The 15,484-nt window shown below is 37.5% G+C and overlaps 31 non-coding genes across 31 annotated transcripts; all 31 read right to left on the bottom strand.

Moving 5' to 3' along the window:
• Nucleotides 1–196: 196 nt before the first annotated feature.
• LOC113342782 lies at nt 197–315 on the bottom strand. The gene has a single exon (XR_003356837.1). It is a non-coding gene; the product is annotated as a 5S ribosomal RNA (ribosomal RNA).
• Nucleotides 316–692: 377 nt separating this feature from the next.
• LOC113343494 lies at nt 693–811 on the bottom strand. The gene has a single exon (XR_003357277.1). It is a non-coding gene; the product is annotated as a 5S ribosomal RNA (ribosomal RNA).
• A 381-nt stretch (nt 812–1,192) lies between these two features.
• LOC113343300 lies at nt 1,193–1,311 on the bottom strand. The gene has a single exon (XR_003357144.1). It is a non-coding gene; the product is annotated as a 5S ribosomal RNA (ribosomal RNA).
• Nucleotides 1,312–1,691: 380 nt separating this feature from the next.
• Nucleotides 1,692–1,810, bottom strand: LOC113342764. The gene has a single exon (XR_003356827.1). It is a non-coding gene; the product is annotated as a 5S ribosomal RNA (ribosomal RNA).
• A 381-nt stretch (nt 1,811–2,191) lies between these two features.
• LOC113343566 lies at nt 2,192–2,310 on the bottom strand. The gene has a single exon (XR_003357302.1). It is a non-coding gene; the product is annotated as a 5S ribosomal RNA (ribosomal RNA).
• A 380-nt stretch (nt 2,311–2,690) lies between these two features.
• Nucleotides 2,691–2,809, bottom strand: LOC113343066. The gene has a single exon (XR_003357016.1). It is a non-coding gene; the product is annotated as a 5S ribosomal RNA (ribosomal RNA).
• Nucleotides 2,810–3,188: 379 nt separating this feature from the next.
• Nucleotides 3,189–3,307, bottom strand: LOC113343644. The gene has a single exon (XR_003357350.1). It is a non-coding gene; the product is annotated as a 5S ribosomal RNA (ribosomal RNA).
• Nucleotides 3,308–3,690: 383 nt separating this feature from the next.
• Nucleotides 3,691–3,809, bottom strand: LOC113343589. The gene has a single exon (XR_003357312.1). It is a non-coding gene; the product is annotated as a 5S ribosomal RNA (ribosomal RNA).
• A 379-nt stretch (nt 3,810–4,188) lies between these two features.
• Nucleotides 4,189–4,307, bottom strand: LOC113343075. The gene has a single exon (XR_003357022.1). It is a non-coding gene; the product is annotated as a 5S ribosomal RNA (ribosomal RNA).
• Nucleotides 4,308–4,687: 380 nt separating this feature from the next.
• Nucleotides 4,688–4,806, bottom strand: LOC113343913. The gene has a single exon (XR_003357463.1). It is a non-coding gene; the product is annotated as a 5S ribosomal RNA (ribosomal RNA).
• Nucleotides 4,807–5,186: 380 nt separating this feature from the next.
• Nucleotides 5,187–5,305, bottom strand: LOC113343619. The gene has a single exon (XR_003357327.1). It is a non-coding gene; the product is annotated as a 5S ribosomal RNA (ribosomal RNA).
• Nucleotides 5,306–5,685: 380 nt separating this feature from the next.
• Nucleotides 5,686–5,804, bottom strand: LOC113344364. Its single transcript, XR_003357777.1, has one exon. It is a non-coding gene; the product is annotated as a 5S ribosomal RNA (ribosomal RNA).
• A 380-nt stretch (nt 5,805–6,184) lies between these two features.
• Nucleotides 6,185–6,303, bottom strand: LOC113342841. Its single transcript, XR_003356883.1, has one exon. It is a non-coding gene; the product is annotated as a 5S ribosomal RNA (ribosomal RNA).
• A 381-nt stretch (nt 6,304–6,684) lies between these two features.
• Nucleotides 6,685–6,803, bottom strand: LOC113342909. Its single transcript, XR_003356912.1, has one exon. It is a non-coding gene; the product is annotated as a 5S ribosomal RNA (ribosomal RNA).
• A 381-nt stretch (nt 6,804–7,184) lies between these two features.
• On the bottom strand, nt 7,185–7,303 carry LOC113342973. Its single transcript, XR_003356951.1, has one exon. It is a non-coding gene; the product is annotated as a 5S ribosomal RNA (ribosomal RNA).
• Nucleotides 7,304–7,683: 380 nt separating this feature from the next.
• Nucleotides 7,684–7,802, bottom strand: LOC113343030. The gene has a single exon (XR_003356991.1). It is a non-coding gene; the product is annotated as a 5S ribosomal RNA (ribosomal RNA).
• Nucleotides 7,803–8,181: 379 nt separating this feature from the next.
• Nucleotides 8,182–8,300, bottom strand: LOC113343309. The gene has a single exon (XR_003357159.1). It is a non-coding gene; the product is annotated as a 5S ribosomal RNA (ribosomal RNA).
• A 380-nt stretch (nt 8,301–8,680) lies between these two features.
• Nucleotides 8,681–8,799, bottom strand: LOC113343081. Its single transcript, XR_003357024.1, has one exon. It is a non-coding gene; the product is annotated as a 5S ribosomal RNA (ribosomal RNA).
• Nucleotides 8,800–9,178: 379 nt separating this feature from the next.
• LOC113343647 lies at nt 9,179–9,297 on the bottom strand. The gene has a single exon (XR_003357351.1). It is a non-coding gene; the product is annotated as a 5S ribosomal RNA (ribosomal RNA).
• A 380-nt stretch (nt 9,298–9,677) lies between these two features.
• LOC113343596 lies at nt 9,678–9,796 on the bottom strand. Its single transcript, XR_003357315.1, has one exon. It is a non-coding gene; the product is annotated as a 5S ribosomal RNA (ribosomal RNA).
• A 380-nt stretch (nt 9,797–10,176) lies between these two features.
• On the bottom strand, nt 10,177–10,295 carry LOC113343861. Its single transcript, XR_003357453.1, has one exon. It is a non-coding gene; the product is annotated as a 5S ribosomal RNA (ribosomal RNA).
• Nucleotides 10,296–10,675: 380 nt separating this feature from the next.
• Nucleotides 10,676–10,794, bottom strand: LOC113343101. The gene has a single exon (XR_003357039.1). It is a non-coding gene; the product is annotated as a 5S ribosomal RNA (ribosomal RNA).
• Nucleotides 10,795–11,174: 380 nt separating this feature from the next.
• On the bottom strand, nt 11,175–11,293 carry LOC113343175. Its single transcript, XR_003357075.1, has one exon. It is a non-coding gene; the product is annotated as a 5S ribosomal RNA (ribosomal RNA).
• Nucleotides 11,294–11,674: 381 nt separating this feature from the next.
• LOC113343249 lies at nt 11,675–11,793 on the bottom strand. Its single transcript, XR_003357128.1, has one exon. It is a non-coding gene; the product is annotated as a 5S ribosomal RNA (ribosomal RNA).
• Nucleotides 11,794–12,174: 381 nt separating this feature from the next.
• Nucleotides 12,175–12,293, bottom strand: LOC113343305. Its single transcript, XR_003357149.1, has one exon. It is a non-coding gene; the product is annotated as a 5S ribosomal RNA (ribosomal RNA).
• A 381-nt stretch (nt 12,294–12,674) lies between these two features.
• On the bottom strand, nt 12,675–12,793 carry LOC113343597. The gene has a single exon (XR_003357316.1). It is a non-coding gene; the product is annotated as a 5S ribosomal RNA (ribosomal RNA).
• Nucleotides 12,794–13,174: 381 nt separating this feature from the next.
• LOC113342888 lies at nt 13,175–13,293 on the bottom strand. Its single transcript, XR_003356899.1, has one exon. It is a non-coding gene; the product is annotated as a 5S ribosomal RNA (ribosomal RNA).
• A 380-nt stretch (nt 13,294–13,673) lies between these two features.
• Nucleotides 13,674–13,792, bottom strand: LOC113343316. Its single transcript, XR_003357161.1, has one exon. It is a non-coding gene; the product is annotated as a 5S ribosomal RNA (ribosomal RNA).
• Nucleotides 13,793–14,172: 380 nt separating this feature from the next.
• Nucleotides 14,173–14,291, bottom strand: LOC113343321. Its single transcript, XR_003357162.1, has one exon. It is a non-coding gene; the product is annotated as a 5S ribosomal RNA (ribosomal RNA).
• A 379-nt stretch (nt 14,292–14,670) lies between these two features.
• LOC113343898 lies at nt 14,671–14,789 on the bottom strand. Its single transcript, XR_003357460.1, has one exon. It is a non-coding gene; the product is annotated as a 5S ribosomal RNA (ribosomal RNA).
• A 379-nt stretch (nt 14,790–15,168) lies between these two features.
• On the bottom strand, nt 15,169–15,288 carry LOC113344015. The gene has a single exon (XR_003357541.1). It is a non-coding gene; the product is annotated as a 5S ribosomal RNA (ribosomal RNA).
• Between the last annotated feature and the right edge of the window lie 196 nt (nt 15,289–15,484).

Below are 15,484 nucleotides of genomic sequence, written 5' to 3' on the forward strand. Positions count from 1 at the left end.
TTTAGTGAAAATACATTAAAAATGCATTATAATATTCAATTAAATGCCCGGCGTCCGGGTTTTCAAAAAATTAGAAAATAATTCAAAAGAATTTTTTCCAAAAAGATAAAGTCCTCGTGAAAACAAATATATTTCACTACTCGTCGCTGCCCTTCATTAGACAAATCGGCAAAAAAAATGGCAAAAAAACAAAAAAGACAATCAACACGAGGACTTCCCAAGAGGTCACCCATCTTAGTACTACTCTCGCCCAAGCACGCTTAACTGCAGAGTTCTGATGGGTTCTGGTGCATTAGTGCTGGTATGATCGATTGCTGAAAGGATCTTACTAGTTTTACTACTTAACACGTCTCCAATGTGTTGGCTCGATCCGTCTAACGCCTATTAATTCTTCGTGGAAAGTCCGATCGGGACAAGTGATGACTCGTTGGAAACCTTACGGCGAGGAGATTGTTTTGGAGCAGTTATTCTGAATAATTAACATCTTTTTAATAGTTTTTTAGTGAAAATACATTAAAATGCATTATAATATTCAATTAAATGCCCGGCGTCCGGGTTTTCAAAAAATTAGAAAATAATTCAAAAGAATTTTGTCCAAAAAGATAAAGTCCTCGTGAAAACAAATATATTTCACTACTCGTCGCTGCCCTTCATTAGACAAATCGGCAAAAAAATGGCAAAAAAACAAAAAAGGCAATCAACACGAGGACTTCCCAAGAGGTCACCCATCTTAGTACTACTCTCGCCCAAGCACGCTTAACTGCAGAGTTCTGATGGGTTCTTGTGCATTAGTGCTGGTATGATCGATTGTTGAAAGGATCTTACTAGTTTTACTACTTAACACGTCTCCAATGTGTTGGCTCGATCCGTCTAACGCCTATTAATTCTTCGTGGAAAGTCCGATCGGGACAAGTGATGACTCGTTGGAAACCTTACGGCGAGGAGATTGTTTTGGAGCAGTTATTCTGAATAATTAACATCTTTTTAATAGTTTATTTAGTGAAAATACATTAAAAATGCATTATAATATTCAATTAAATGCCCGGCGTCCGGGTTTTCAACAAATTAGAAAATAATTCAAAAGAATTTTGTCCAAAAAGATAAAGTCCTCGTGAAAACAAATATATTTCACTACTCGTCTCTGCCCTTCATTAGACAAATCGGAAAAAAAAATGGCAAAAAAAACAAAAAAGGCAATCAACACGAGGACTTCCCAAGAGGTCACCCATCTTAGTACTACTCTCGCCCAACCACGCTTAACTGCAGAGTTCTGATGGGTTCTGGTGCATTAGTGCTGGTATGATCGATTGCTGAAAGGATCTTACTAGTTTTACTACTTAACACGTCTCCAATGTGTTGGCTCGATCCGTCTAACGCCTATTAATTCTTCGTGGAAAGTCCGATCGGGACAAGTGATGACTCGTTGGAAACCTTACGGTGAGGAGATTGTTTTGGAGCAGTTATTCTGAATAATTAACATTTTTTAATAGTTTTTTTAGTGAAAATACATTAAAAATGCATTATAATATTCAATTAAATGCCCGGCGTCCGGGTTTTCAAAAAATTAGAAAAGAATTCAAAAGAATTTTTTCCAAAAAGATAAAGTTCTCGTGAAAACAAATATATTTCACTACTCGTCGCTGCCCTTCATTAGACAAATCGGCAAAAAAAATGGCAAAAAAACAAAAAAAGGCAATCAACACGAGGACTTCCCAAGAGGTCACCCATCTTAGTACTACTCTCGCCCAAGCACGCTTAACTGCAGAGTTCTGATGGGTTCTGGTGCATTAGTGCTGGTATGATCGATTGCTGAAAGGATCTTACTAGTTTTACTACTTAACACGTCTCCAATGTGTTGGCTCGATCCGTCTAACGCCTATTAATTCTTCGTGGAAAGTCCGATCGGGACAAGTGATGACTCGTTGGAAACCTTACGGCGAGGAGATTGTTTTGGAGCAGTTATTCTGAATAATTAACATAGTTTTAATAGTTTTTTTTAGTGAAAATACATTAAAAATGCATTATAATATTCAATTAAATGCCCGGCGTCCGGGTTTTCAACAAATTAGAAAATAATTCAAAAGAATTTTGTCCAAAAAGATAAAGTCCTCGTGAAAACAAATATATTTCACTACTCGTCGCTGCCCTTCATTAGACAAATCGGCAAAAAAAATGGCAAAAAAACAAAAAAGGCAATCAACACGAGGACTTCCCAAGAGGTCACCCATCTTAGTACTACTCTCGCCCAAGCACGCTTAATTGCAGAGTTCTGATGGGTTCTGGTGCATTAGTGCTGGTATGATCGATTGTTGAAAGGATCTTACTAGTTTTACTACTTAACACGTCTCCAATGTGTTGGCTCGATCCGTCTAACGCCTATTAATTCTTCGTGGAAAGTCCGATCGGGACAAGTGATGACTCGTTGGAAACCTTACGGCGAGGAGATTGTTTTGGAGCAGTTATTCTGAATAATTAACATCTTTTTAATAGTTTTTTTAGTGAAAATACATTAAAAATGCATTATAATATTCAATTAAATGCCCGGCGTCCGGGTTTTCAAAAAATTAGAAAATAATTCAAAAGAATTTTGTCCAAAAAGATAAAGTCCTCGTGAAAACAAATATATTTCACTACTCGTCGCTGCCCTTCATTAGACAAATCGGCAAAAAAAATTGCAAAAAAACAAAAAAGGCAATCAACACGAGGACTTCCCAAGAGGTCACCCATCTTAGTACTACTCTCGCCCAAGCACGCTTAACTGCAGAGTTCTGATGGGTTCTTGTGCATTAGTGCTGGTATGATCGATTGCTGAAAGGATCTTACTAGTTTTACTACTTAACACGTCTCCAATGTGTTGGCTCGATCCGTCTAACGCCTATTAATTCTTCGTGGAAAGTCCGATCGGGACAAGTGATGACTCGTTGGAAACCTTACGGCGAGGAGATTGTTTTGGAGCAGTTATTCTGAATAATTAACATCTTTTTAATAGTTTATTTAGTGAAAATACATTGAAAATGCATTATAATATTCAATTAAATGCCCGGCGTCCGGGTTTTCAACAAATTAGAAAATAATTCAAAATAATTTTGTCCAAAAAGATAAAGTCCTCGTGAAAACAAATATATTTCACTACTCGTCTCTGCCCTTCATTAGACAAATCGGAAAAAAAATGGCAAAAAAACAAAAAAGGCAATCAACACGAGGACTTCCCAAGAGGTCACCCATCTTAGTACTACTCTCGCCCAACCACGCTTAACTACAGAGTTCTGATGGGTTCTGGTGCATTAATGCTGGTATGATCGATTGCTGAAAGGATCTTACTAGTTTTACTACTTAACACGTCTCCAATGTGTTGGCTCGATCCGTCTAACGCCTATTAATTCTTCGTGGAAAGTCCGATCGGGACAAGTGATGACTCTTTGGAAACCTTACGGCGAGGAGATTGTTTTGGAGCAGTTATTCTGAATAATTAACATCTTTTTAATAGTTTTTTTTAGTGAAAATACATTAAAATGCATTATAATATTCAATTAAATGCCCGACGTCCGGGTTTTCAAAAAATTAGAAAATAATTCAATAAAATTTTGTCCAAAAAGATAAAGTCCTCGTGAAAACAAATATATTTCACTACTCGTCTCTGCCCTTCATTAGACAAATCGGCAAAAAAAAATGGCAAAAAAAAACAAAAAAGGCAATCAACACGAGGACTTCCCAAGAGGTCACCCATCTTAGTACTACTCTCGCCCAAGCACGCTTAACTGCAGAGTTATGATGGGTTCTGGTGCATTAGTGCTGGTATGATCGATTGCTGAAAGATCTTACTAGTTTTACTACTTAACACGTCTCCAATGTGTTGGCTCGATCCGTCTAACGCCTATTAATTCTTCGTGGAAAGTCCGATCGGGACAAGTGATGACTCGTTGGAAACCTTACGGCGAGGAGATTGTTTTGGAGCAGTTATTCTGAATAATTAACATCTTTTTAATAGTTTTTTTAGTGAAAATACATTAAAAATGCATTATAATATTCAATTATATGCCCGGCGTCCGGGTTTTCAACAAATTAGAAAATAATTCAAAAGAATTTTGTCCAAAAAGATAAAGTCCTCGTGAAAACAAATATATTTCACTACTCGTCGCTGCCCTTCATTAGACAAATCGGCAAAAAAAATGGCAAAAAAACAAAAAAGGCAATCAACACGAGGACTTCCCAAGAGGTCACCCATCTTAGTACTACTCTCGCCCAAGCACGCTTAACTGCAGAGTTCTGATGGGTTCTTGTGCATTAGTGCTGGTATGATCGATTGCTGAAAGGATCTTACTAGTTTTACTACTTAACACGTCTCCAATGTGTTGGCTCGATCCGTCTAACGCCTATTAATTCTTCGTGGAAAGTCCGATCGGGACAAGTGATGACTCGTTGGAAACCTTACGGCGAGGAGATTGTTTTGGAGCAGTTATTCTGAATAATTAACATCTTTTTAATAGTTTATTTAGTGAAAATACATTAAAAATGCATTATAATATTCAATTAAATGCCCGGCGTCCGGGTTTTCAACAAATTAGAAAATAATTCAAAAGAATTTTTTCCAAAAAGATAAAGTCCTCGTGAAAACAAATATATTTCACTACTCGTCGCTGCCCTTCATTAGACAAATCGGCAAAAAAAATGGCAAAAAAACAAAAAAGGCAATCAACACGAGGACTTCCCAAGAGGTCACCCATCTTAGTACTACTCTCGCCCAACCACGCTTAACTGCAGAGTTCTGATGGGTTCTGGTGCATTAGTGCTGCTATGATCGATTGCTGAAAGGATCTTACTAGTTTTACTACTTAACACGTCTCCAATGTGTTGGCTCGATCCGTCTAACGCCTATTAATTCTTCGTGGAAAGTCCGATCGGGACAAGTGATGACTCGTTGGAAACCATACGGTGAGGAGATTGTTTTGGAGCAGTTATTCTGAATAATTAACATCTTTTTAATAGTTTTTTTAGTGAAAATACATTAAAAATGCATTATAATATTCAATTAAATGCCCGGCGTCCGGGTTTTCAAAAAATTAGAAAATAATTCAAAAGAATTTTGTCCAAAAAGATAAAGTCCTCGTGAAAACAAATATATTTCACTACTGGTCGCTGCCCTTCATTAGACAAATCGGCAAAAAAAATGGCAAAAAAACAAAAAAGGCAATCAACACGAGGACTTCCCAAGAGGTCACCCATTTTAGTACTACTCTCGCCCAACCACGCTTAACTGCAGAGTTCTGATGGGTTCTGGTGCATTAGTGCTGGTATGATCGATTGCTGAAAGGATCTTACTAGTTTGACTACTTAACACGTCTCCAATGTGTTGGCTCGATCCGTCTAACGCCTATTAATTCTTCGTGGAAAGTCCGATCGGGACAAGTGATGACTCGTTGGAAACCTTACGGTGAGGAGATTGTTTTGGAGCAGTTATTCTGAATAATTAACATCTTTTTAATAGTTTTTTTAGTGAAAATACATTAAAAATGCATTATAATATTCAATTAAATGCCCGGCGTCCGGGTTTTCAAAAAATTAGAAAATAATTCAAAAGAATTTTTTCCAAAAAGATAAAGTCCTCGTGAAAACAAATATATTTCACTACTCGTCGCTGCCCTTCATTAGACAAATCGGCAAAAAAAATGGCAAAAAAACAAAAAAGGCAATCAACACGAGGACTTCCCAAGAGGTCACCCATCTTAGTACTACTCTCGCCCAACCACGCTTAAGTGCAGAGTTCTGATGGGTTCTGGTGCATTAGTGCTGCTATGATCGATTGCTAAAAGGATCTTACTAGTTTTACTACTTAACACGTCTCCAATGTGTTGGCTCGATCCGTCTAACGCCTATTAATTCTTCGTGGAAAGTCCGATCGGGACAAGTGATGACTCGTTGGAAACCTTACGGTGAGGAGATTGTTTTGGAGCAGTTATTCTGAATAATTAACATTTTTTAATAGTTTTTTTAGTGAAAATACATTAAAAATGCATTATAATATTCAATTAAATGCCCGGCGTCCGGGTTTTCAAAAAATTAGAAAATAATTCAAAAGAATTTTTTCCAAAAAGATAAAGTCCTCGTGAAAACAAATATATTTCACTACTCGTCGCTGCCCTTCATTAGACAAATCGGCAAAAAAAATGGCAAAAAAACAAAAAAAGGCAATCAACACGAGGACTTCCCAAGAGGTCACCCATCTTAGTACTACTCTCGCCCAAGCACGCTTAACTGCAGAGTTCTGATGGGTTCTGGTGCATTAGTGCTGGTATGATCGATTGCTGAAAGGATCTTACTAGTTTTACTACTTAACACGTCTCCAATGTGTTGGCTCGATCCGTCTAACGCCTATTAATTCTTCGTGGAAAGTCCGATCGGGACAAGTGATGACTCGTTGGAAACCTTACTGCGAGGAGATTGTTTTGGAGCAGTTATTCTGAATAATTAACATATTTTTAATAGTTTTTTTTAGTGAAAATACATTAAAAATGCATTATAATATTCAATTAAATGCCCGGCGTCCGGGTTTTCAACAAATTAGAAAATAATTCAAAAGAATTTTGTCCAAAAAGATAAAGTCCTCGTGAAAACAAATATATTTCACTACTCGTCGCTGCCCTTCATTAGACAAATCGGCAAAAAAAATGGCAAAAAAACAAAAAAGGCAATCAACACGAGGACTTCCCAAGAGGTCACCCATCTTAGTACTACTCTCGCCCAAGCACGCTTAACTGCAGAGTTCTGATGGGTTCTGGTGCATTAGTGCTGGTATGATCGATTGCTGAAAGGATCTTACTAGTTTTACTACTTAACACGTCTCCAATGTGTTGGCTCGATCCGTCTAACGCCTATTAATTCTTCGTGGAAAGTCCGATCGGGACAAGTGATGACTCGTTGGAAACCTTACGACGAGGAGATTGTTTTGGAGCAGTTATTCTGAATAATTAACATATTTTTAATAGTTTTTTTTAGTGAAAATACATTAAAAATGCATTATAATATTCAATTAAATGCCCGGCGTCCGGGTTTTCAACAAATTAGAAAATAATTCAAAAGAATTTTGTCCAAAAAGATAAAGTCCTCGTGAAAACAAATATATTTCACTACTCGTCGCTGCCCTTCATTAGACAAATCGGCAAAAAAAATGGCAAAAAAACAAAAAAGGCAATCAACACGAGGACTTCCCAAGAGGTCACCCATCTTAGTACTACTCTCGCCCAAGCACGCTTAACTGCAGAGTTCTGATGGGTTCTGGTGCATTAGTGCTGGTATGATCGATTGCTGAAAGGATCTTACTAGTTTTACTACTTAACACGTCTCCAATGTGTTGGCTCGATCCGTCTAACGCCTATTAATTTTCCGTGGAAAGTCCGATCGGGACAAGTGATGACTCGTTGGAAACCTTACGGCGAGGAGATTGTTTTGGAGCAGTTATTCTGAATAATTAACATATTTTTAATAGTTTTTTTAGTGAAAATACATTAAAAATGCATTATAATATTCAATTAAATGCCCGGCGTCCTGGTTTTCAACAAATTAGAAAATAATTCAAAAGAATTTTGTCCAAAAAGATAAAGTCCTCGTGAAAACAAATATATTTCACTACTCGTCGCTGCCCTTCATTAGACAAATCGGCAAAAAAAATGGCAAAAAAACAAAAAAGGCAATCAACACGAGGACTTCCCAAGAGGTCACCCATCTTAGTACTACTCTCGCCCAAGCACGCTTAACTGCAGAGTTCTGATGGGTTCTGGTGCATTAGTGCTGGTATGATCGATTGCTGAAAGGATCTTACCAGTTTTACTACTTAACACGTCTCCAATGTGTTGGCTCGATCCGTCTAACGCCTATTAATTCTTCGTGGAAAGTCCGATCGGGACAAGTGATGACTCGTTGGAAACCTAACGGCGAGGAGATTGTTTTGGAGCAGTTATTCTGAATAATTAACATCTTTTTAATAGTTTTTTTAGTGAAAACACATTAAAAATGCATTATAATATTCAATTAAATGCCCGGCGTCCGGGTTTTCAACAAATTAGAAAATAATTCAAAAGAATTTTGTCCAAAAAGATAAAGTCCTCGTGAAAACAAATATATTTCACTACTCGTCTCTGCCCTTCATTAGACAAATCGGAAAAAAAATGGCAAAAAAACAAAAAAGGCAATCAACACGAGGACTTCCCAAGAGGTCACCCATCTTAGTACTACTCTCGCCCAACCACGCTTAACTGCAGAGTTCTGATGGGTTCTGGTGCATTAGTGCTGGTATGATCGATTGCTGAAAGGATCTTACTAGTTTTACTACTTAACACGTCTCCAATGTGTTGGCTCGATCCGTCTAACGCCTATTAATTCTTCGTGAAAAGTCCGATCGGGACAAGTGATGACTCGTTGGAAACCTAACGGCGAGGAGATTGTTTTGGAGCAGTTATTCTGAATAATTAACATCTTTTTAATAGTTTTTTTAGTGAAAACACATTAAAAATGCATTATAATATTCAATTAAATGCCCGGCGTCCGGGTTTTCAACAAATTAGAAAATAATTCAAAAGAATTTTGTCCAAAAAGATAAAGTCCTCGTGAAAACAAATATATTTCACTACTCGTCGCTGCCCTTCATTAGACAAATCGGCAAAAAAAATGGCAAAAAAACAAAAAAGGCAATCAACACGAGGACTTCCCAAGAGGTCACCCATCTTAGTACTACTCTCGCCCAAGCACGCTTAACTGCAGAGTTCTGATGGGTTCTTGTGCATTAGTGCTGGTATGATCGATTGCTGAAAGGATCTTACTAGTTTTACTACTTAACACGTCTCCAATGTGTTGGCTCGATCCGTCTAACGCCTATTAATTCTTCGTGGAAAGTCCGATCGGGACAAGTGATGACTCGTTGGAAACCTTACGGCGAGGAGATTGTTTTGGAGCAGTTATTCTGAATAATTAACATCTTTTTAATAGTTTATTTAGTGAAAATACATTGAAAATGCATTATAATATTCAATTAAATGCCCGGCGTCCGGGTTTTCAACAAATTAGAAAATAATTCAAAATAATTTTGTCCAAAAAGATAAAGTCCTCGTGAAAACAAATATATTTCACTACTCGTCTCTGCCCTTCATTAGACAAATCGGAAAAAAAATGGCAAAAAAACAAAAAAGGCAATCAACACGAGGACTTCCCAAGAGGTCACCCATCTTAGTACTACTCTCGCCCAACCACGCTTAACTACAGAGTTCTGATGGGTTCTGGTGCATTAATGCTGGTATGATCGATTGCTGAAAGGATCTTACTAGTTTTACTACTTAACACGTCTCCAATGTGTTGGCTCGATCCGTCTAACGCCTATTAATTCTTCGTGGAAAGTCCGATCGGGACAAGTGATGACTCGTTGGAAACCTTACGGCGAGGAGATTGTTTTGGAGCAGTTATTCTGAATAATTAACATCTTTTTAATAGTTTTTTTAGTGAAAATACATTAAAATGCATTATAATATTCAATTAAATGCCCGACGTCCGGGTTTTCAAAAAATTAGAAAATAATTCAATAAAATTTTGTCCAAAAAGATAAAGTCCTCGTGAAAACAAATATATTTCACTACTCGTCTCTGCCCTTCATTAGACAAATCGGCAAAAAAAATGGCAAAAAAAACAAAAAAGGCAATCAACACGAGGACTTCCCAAGAGGTCACCCATCTTAGTACTACTCTCGCCCAAGCACGCTTAACTGCAGAGTTATGATGGGTTCTGGTGCATTAGTGCTGGTATGATCGATTGCTGAAAGGATCTTACTAGTTTTACTACTTAACACGTCTCCAATGTGTTGGATCGATCCGTCTAACGCCTATTAATTCTTCGTGGAAAGTCCGATCGGGACAAGTGATGACTCGTTGGAAACCTTACGGCGAGGAGATTGTTTTAGAGCAGTTATTCTGAATAATTAACATCTTTTTAATAGTTTTTTTAGTGAAAATACATTAAAAATGCATTATAATATTCAATTATATGCCCGGCGTCCGGGTTTTCAACAAATTAGAAAATAATTCAAAAGAATTTTGTCCAAAAAGATAAAGTCCTCGTGAAAACAAATATATTTCACTACTCGTCGCTGCCCTTCATTAGACAAATCGGCAAAAAAAATGGCAAAAAAACAAAAAAGGCAATCAACACAAGGACTTCCCAAGAGGTCACCCATCTTAGTACTACTCTCGCCCAAGCACGCTTAACTGCAGAGTTCTGATTGGTTCTTGTGCATTAGTGCTGGTATGATCGATTGCTGAAAGGATCTTACTAGTTTTACTACTTAACACGTCTCCAATGTGTTGGCTCGATCCGTCTAACGCCTATTAATTCTTCGTGGAAAGTCCGATCGGGACAAGTGATGACTCGTTGGAAACCTTACGGTGAGGAGATTGTTTTGGAGCAGTTATTCTGAATAATTAACATCTTTTTAATAGTTTTTTTAGTGAAAATACATTAAAAATGCATTATAATATTCAATTAAATGCCCGGCGTCCGGGTTTTCAAAAAATTAGAAAATAATTCAAAAGAATTTTTTCCAAAAAGATAAAGTCCTCGTGAAAACAAATATATTTCACTACTCGTCGCTGCCCTTCATTAGACAAATCGGCAAAAAAAATGGCAAAAAAACAAAAAAGGCAATCAACACGAGGACTTCCCAAGAGGTCACCCATCTTAGTACTACTCTCGCCCAAGCACGCTTAACTGCAGAGTTCTGATGGGTTCTGGTGCATTAGTGCTGGTATGATCGATTGCTGAAAGGATCTTACCAGTTTTACTACTTAACACGTCTCCAATGTGTTGGCTCGATCCGTCTAACGCCTATTAATTCTTCGTGGAAAGTCCGATCGGGACAAGTGATGACTCGTTGGAAACCTTACGGCGAGGAGATTGTTTTGGAGCAGTTATTCTGAATAATTAACATCCTTTTAATAGTTTTTTTAGTGAAAACACATTAAAAATGCATTATAATATTCAATTAAATGCCCGGCGTCCGGGTTTTCAACAAATTAGAAAATAATTCAAAAGAATTTTGTCCAAAAAGATAAAGTCCTCGTGAAAACAAATATATTTCACTACTCGTCGCTGCCCTTCATTAGACAAATCGGCAAAAAAAATGGCAAAAAAACAAAAAAGGCAATCAACACGAGGACTTCCCAAGAGGTCACCCATCTTAGTACTACTCTCGCCCAAGCACGCTTAACTGCAGAGTTCTGATGGGTTCTGGTGCATTAGTGCTGGTATGATCGATTGCTGAAAGGATCTTACTAGTTTTACTACTTAACACGTCTCCAATGTGTTGGCTCGATCCGTCTAACGCCTATTAATTCTTCGTGGAAAGTCCGATCGGGACAAGTGATGACTCGTTGGAAACCTTACGACGAGGAGATTGTTTTGGAGCAGTTATTCTGAATAATTAACATATTTTTAATAGTTTTTTTTAGTGAAAATACATTAAAAATGCATTATAATATTCAATTAAATGCCCGGCGTCCGGGTTTTCAACAAATTAGAAAATAATTCAAAAGAATTTTGTCCAAAAAGATAAAGTCCTCGTGAAAACAAATATATTTCACTACTCGTCGCTGCCCTTCATTAGACAAATCGGCAAAAAAAATGGCAAAAAAACAAAAAAGGCAATCAACACGAGGACTTCCCAAGAGGTCACCCATCTTAGTACTACTCTCGCCCAAGCACGCTTAACTGCAGAGTTCTGATGGGTTCTGGTGCATTAGTGCTGGTATGATCGATTGCTGAAAGGATCTTACTAGTTTTACTACTTAACACGTCTCCAATGTGTTGGCTCGATCCGTCTAACGCCTATTAATTCTTCGTGGAAAGTCCGATCGGGACAAGTGATGACTCGTTGGAAACCTTACGGCGAGGAGATTGTTTTGGAGCAGTTATTCTGAATAATTAACATATTTTTAATAGTTTTTTTTAGTGAAAATACATTAAAAATGCATTATAATATTCAATTAAATGCCCGGCGTCCGGGTTTTCAACAAATTAGAAAATAATTCGAAAGAATTTTGTCCAAAAAGATAAAGTCCTCGTGAAAACAAATATATTTCACTACTCGTCGCTGCCCTTCATTAGACAAATCGGCAAAAAAAATGGCAAAAAAACAAAAAAGGCAATCAACACGAGGACTTCCCAAGAGGTCACCCATCTTAGTACTACTCTCGCCCAAGCACGCTTAACTGCAGAGTTCTGATGGGTTCTGGTGCATTAGTGCTGGTATGATCGATTGCTGAAAGGATCTTACTAGTTTTACTACTTAACACGTCTCCAATGTGTTGGCTCGATCCGTCTAACGCCTATTAATTCTTCGTGGAAAGTCCGATCGGGACAAGTGATGACTCGTTGGAAACCTTACGGCGAGGAGATTGTTTTGGAGCAGTTATTCTGAATAATTAACATATTTTTAATAGTTTTTTTTAGTGAAAATACATTAAAAATGCATTATAATATTCAATTAATTGCCCGGCGTCCGGGTTTTCAACAAATTAGAAAATAATTCAAAAGAATTTTGTCCAAAAAGATAAAGTCCTCGTGAAAACAAATATATTTCACTACTCGTCGCTGCCCTTCATTAGACAAATCGGCAAAAAAAATGGCAAAAAAACAAAAAAGGCAATCAACACGAGGACTTCCCAAGAGGTCACCCATCTTAGTACTACTCTCGCCCAAGCACGCTTAACTGCAGAGTTATGATGGGTTCTGGTGCATTAGTGCTGGTATGATCGATTGCTGAAAGGATCTTACTAGTTTTACTACTTAACACGTCTCCAATGTGTTGGCTCGATCCGTCTAACGCCTATTAATTCTCCGTGGAAAGTCCGATCGGGACAAGTGATGACTCGTTAGAAACCTTACGGCGAGGAGATTGTTTTGGAGCAGTTATTCTGAATAATTAACATATTTTTAATAGTTTTTTTTAGTGAAAATACATTAAAAATGCATTATAATATTCAATTAAATGCCCGACGTCCGGGTTTTCAACAAATTAGAAAATAATTCAAAAGAATTTTGTCCAAAAAGATAAAGTCCTCGTGAAAACAAATATATTTCACTACTCGTCGCTGCCCTTCATTAGACAAATCGGCAAAAAAAATGGCAAAAAAACAAAAAAGGCAATCAACACGAGGACTTCCCAAGAGGTCACCCATCTTAGTACCACTCTCGCCCAAGCACGCTTAACTGCAGAGTTCTGATGGGTTCTGGTGCATTAGTGCTGGTATGATCGATTGCTGAAAGGATCTTACTAGTTTTACTACTTAACACGTCTCCAATGTGTTGGCTCGATCCGTCTAACGCCTATTAATTCTTCGTGGAAAGTCCGATCGGGACAAGTGATGACTCGTTGGAAACCTTACGGCGAGGAGATTGTTTTGGAGCAGTTATTCTGAATAATTAACATCTTTTTAATAGTTTTTTTAGTGAAAATACATTAAAAATGCATTATAATATTCAATTAAATGCCCGGCGTCCGGGTTTTCAAAAAATTAGAAAATAATTCAAAATAATTTTGTCCAAAAAGATAAAGTCCTCGTGAAAACAAATATATTTCACTACTCGTCTCTGCCCTTCATTAGACAAATCGGAAAAAAAATGGCAAAAAAAACAAAAAAGGCAATCAACACGAGGACTTCCCAAGAGGTCACCCATCTTAGTACTACTCTCGCCCAACCACGCTTAACTGCAGAGTTCTGATGGGTTCTGGTGCATTAGTGCTGGTATGATCGATTGCTGAAAGGATCTTACTAGTTTTACTACTTAACACGTCTCCAATGTGTTGGCTCGATCCGTCTAACGCTTATTAATTCTTCGTGGAAAGTCCGATCGGGACAAGTGATGACTCGTTGGAAACCTTACGGTGAGGAGATTGTTTTGGAGCGGTTATTCTGAATAATTAACATCTTTTTAATAGTTTTTTTAGTGAAAATACATTAAAAATGCATTATAATATTCAACTAAATGCCCGGCGTCCGGGTTTTCAAAAAATTAGAAAATAATTCAAAAGAATTTTTTCCAAAAAGATAAAGTCCTCGTGAAAACAAATATATTTCACTACTCGTCGCTGCCCTTCATTAGACAAATCGGCAAAAAAAATGGCAAAAAAACAAAAAAGGCAATCAACACGAGGACTTCCCAAGAGGTCACCCATCTTAGTACTACTCTCGCCCAACCACGCTTAACTGCAGAGTTCTGATGGGTTCTGGTGCATTAGTGCTGGTATGATCGATTGCTGAAAGGATCTTACTAGTTTTACTACTTAACACGTCTCCAATGTGTTGGCTCGATCCGTCTAACGCCTATTAATTCTTCGTGGAAAGTCCGATCGGGACAAGTGATGACTCGTTGGAAACCTTACGGTGAGGAGATTGTTTTGGAGCAGTTATTCTGAATAATTAACATCTTTTTAATAGTTTTTTTAGTGAAAATACATTAAAAATGCATTATAATATTCAATTATATGCCCGGCGTCCGGGTTTTCAACAAATTAGAAAATAATTCAAAAGAATTTTGTCCAAAAAGATAAAGTCCTCGTGAAAACAAATATATTTCACTACTCGTCTCTGCCCTTCATTAGACAAATCGGAAAAAAAATGGCAAAAAAACAAAAAAGGCAATCAACACGAGGACTTCCCAAGAGGTCACCCATCTTACTACTACTCTCGCCCAACCACGCTTAACTACAGAGTTCTGATGGGTTCTGGTGCATTAATGCTGGTATGATCGATTGCTGAAAGGATCTTACTAGTTTTACTACTTAACACGTCTCCAATGTGTTGGCTCGATCCGTCTAACGCCTATTAATTCTTCGTGGAAAGTCCGATCGGGACAAGTGATGACTCGTTGGAAACCTTACGGTGAGGAGATTGTTTTGGAGCAGTTATTCTGAATAATTAACATCTTTTTAATAGTTTTTTAGTGAAAATACATTAAAAATGCATTATAATATTCAATTATATGCCCGGCGTCCGGGTTTTCAACAAATTAGAAAATAATTCAAAAGAATTTTGTCCAAAAAGATAAAGTCCTCGTGAAAACAAATATATTTCACTGCTCGTCGCTGCCCTTCATTAGACAAATCGGCAAAAAAAATGGCAAAAAAACAAAAAAGGCAATCAACACGAGGACTTCCCAAGAGGTCACCCATCTTAGTACTACTCTCGCGCCAACCACGCTTAACTGCAGAGTTCTGATGGGTTCTGGTGCATTAGTGCTGGTATGATCGATTGCTGAAAGGATCTTACTAGTTTTACTACTTAACACGTCTCCAATGTGTTGGCTCGATCCGTCTAACGCCTATTAATTCTTCGTGGAAAGTCCGATCGTGACAAGTGATGACTCGTTGGAAACCTTACGGTGAGGAGATTGTTTTGGAGCAGTTATTCTGAATAATTAACATCTTTTTAATAGTTTTTTTAGTGAAAAT

The sequence above is a fragment of the Papaver somniferum genome, chromosome 1 (genome assembly GCF_003573695.1).
Source record: "Papaver somniferum cultivar HN1 chromosome 1, ASM357369v1, whole genome shotgun sequence".
NCBI lineage: Eukaryota > Viridiplantae > Streptophyta > Magnoliopsida > Ranunculales > Papaveraceae > Papaver > Papaver somniferum.